General features: G+C 35.3%; 1 protein-coding gene across 2 annotated transcripts in view; it reads left to right on the top strand.

The window, feature by feature from the left end:
* LOC125047601 (collagen alpha-1(X) chain-like) overlaps positions 1-2,500 on the top strand; it is a 209,418-nt gene that overhangs the window by 161,748 nt on the left and 45,170 nt on the right. The window lies entirely within an intron of this gene.

Here is a 2,500-nt window from a genome sequence, read left to right as displayed (position 1 = left end):
ACAGCTGGCCGAATAACTTCGTGGCTACCCAAAGGTTATAGAGTGGGATTATATCTATTGGCACTATTGCATTCAAATATAACACTATAAGCCTTGTTGTTAAGTAAACAATGCTAAAAAAGTCACGAGTTTACTTTGCCACATATATCAACTAAAATTAGATGCCCGTGAAAGTATATGAAGAAACAGATATGCCATGTACTAATTTTCTAATCGAATGTTAATGCCCTCACTGAGCTATACTGTTTACAGCTTACACTCGGTAAAGGATATATACTTCCATGAAATTAATAGTAATTGTAATAATAATAATAATAGTAATAATAATAGTAATAATAATAATAGATATAAATAAATAAAATATAAATCTGTTTGTTGCCTATGTTGACGTTACCGTTTTGGTTTGATAGCTCGTCGGAAGAACAACAGCATATTGCATGTGGATCTTTTGTACATATTGGCTGATGAATATATCGTTGGTCTCCTTTTTAGTGGATTTGAACGTGCTTTTGTGTTTCAGTCGCATGTAGATGAGTTCCGGTACCACTTCATGCCTATTACGTCATCCTCCTGACATGTTTTCGTAGTATCTTTTTTACAGGAGATTCATTGCCTCTCTTGCTTCAGTTTTATAGGTTGATCCTTTGTCACCTAAGTCTTTGGGTCAGCTCTATAGTTTATTCCGTTGTAATCTGCGCTTAGGGGAAAGACAACTGGTTAATTAGTCATCATATTGTCTTCTGTGTGAGTGTATATGTATCTGTACGACATTTTTTTCGGGTATGTAGGCTTCATTTATCTTATATTGCCACTTCGTATAACTAGTACAAGCTCTGCCCTTCTTTTACTTAGTTACATGCAGACTTAACTGTTTTGTCTGGAGTGTTGTCTACAAGTTTCTCTTCTTTTCTAGTTTAGGTTATCCTCTTGTCTACTTGTTTGTGAGAACCTTTGCTTAGGTTATCAGATTCTATGCCATGATATCTCTACATGTCATGCATTATGCCAAACCACCATACCCTAAGAGACTTCACAAAATAATATCTGCACACTTTAGAATGTTAAACTTATCATGTCATATTCTGATCTTCTAAACTTTTTGATGAAGAGTCGTTCTAACTAGCAGGTAACTACCAAAAAAACAGAGAAGTAAAGATCAGCCGAAATAAGAACCAAGAAATGGCGCTGACAGAGGATAAATTTACGTTGAAACTTGATTAGAGCTAAGGAAGAGATGGATATATGTTGAAGCTCAAGAGAACAGTGTGGTAGAAAGTTTATCTAATAGTTTATTTTAATAAATGTCTACTCAAACTCGATATTTTTCACAATGCCTCTCTCAATTTTTTTTTTTTTTTTTTTTTTTTTTTTTTTCATATGGAAAACACAATGTTATTCTCCACGTTTATTTCTATGCAGCCCTCTTTATGATAGTATATATTAGTTCTTTAATATTAGAGTATGTAGATTAAAAGGAAATAATGCTATTTCATAATTTCAATAATATGTATTCACTACCCCTGCCGTTGAAACACCCTCCAATTGCTGTGGCATGAGTGCCATGAGTTCGTCGCCATCTTTTGGCCTTCATTGCTGTACAGCCATTCCCATGCATGCAAAGCATTTTGGATGACGCCAAATCGACTGCGAGGAATGGGCAGGGGCATGTGCTTGCCCATAGTTGCCCAAATATGTTTGGTGGGATTTAAATCTGGTGACTTAGACAGATATTGCAACATAACGATCTCGGGTGCTACCGAAACCACCTCTCCCATATTTGCTTTGTGAAGGGGCTGTTATCCTGAAAGGATGCAAAACACTTTTTTTGTTTTCTAAATAATGGAAGATTATCAAAAACATAAATACATAGACACAAAACATATGGTCATCGAAACGCATGCTCCATATATTTGGTAAATTTGCCTTTTTCTTCGAATATTGTAACAAGTTTGTCAGGTACCCAAAGGAGGGGCTCAAGAGATACTCCACACACAACAGAGATTACCGCTCAGCTTCTATATGACCCCAAGTAAAGGTATTTTTTTGTGACTGTACCTCTTCAGCATAGCATTGTGGCTACCCTCCTGTTGTTTGCTTTGCTTGCAAAACTAAAAAACACAATGATTTTTGGAATTGTGTCGGACATCACATGTTTTGTAAAGATTGTAATTACGTTTATATAAATAAAGACAATAAATGTTTGCTGAAAATGAGGAACAGTATTTACTTAGTCTTAAAAACAGATATGGATATGCAAGTACAGTCAGAAAAAAGGAAAGGTACTTTAACTTGTGGTCGATGAGGATCTAAACGCTACTCTCTGTGATGTGATTGGGGTATCTTGTTAGCCCCTCCCATCTCTAGTGCTGCCTTATGATATGATAGAGGACCTAGACTAATGAACCAGATATTTGGAGCATGCAATTTGATGACTGCATGGTTTTGTCTGTTTATATTTTTAATGATCTCTTATCATCTAAAAAAATATAAAGTATTTAGG

Source organism: Penaeus chinensis, chromosome 41 (genome assembly GCF_019202785.1).
Source record: "Penaeus chinensis breed Huanghai No. 1 chromosome 41, ASM1920278v2, whole genome shotgun sequence".
NCBI lineage: Eukaryota > Metazoa > Arthropoda > Malacostraca > Decapoda > Penaeidae > Penaeus > Penaeus chinensis.
This window is presented reverse-complemented; position numbering and strand designations above follow the sequence as displayed.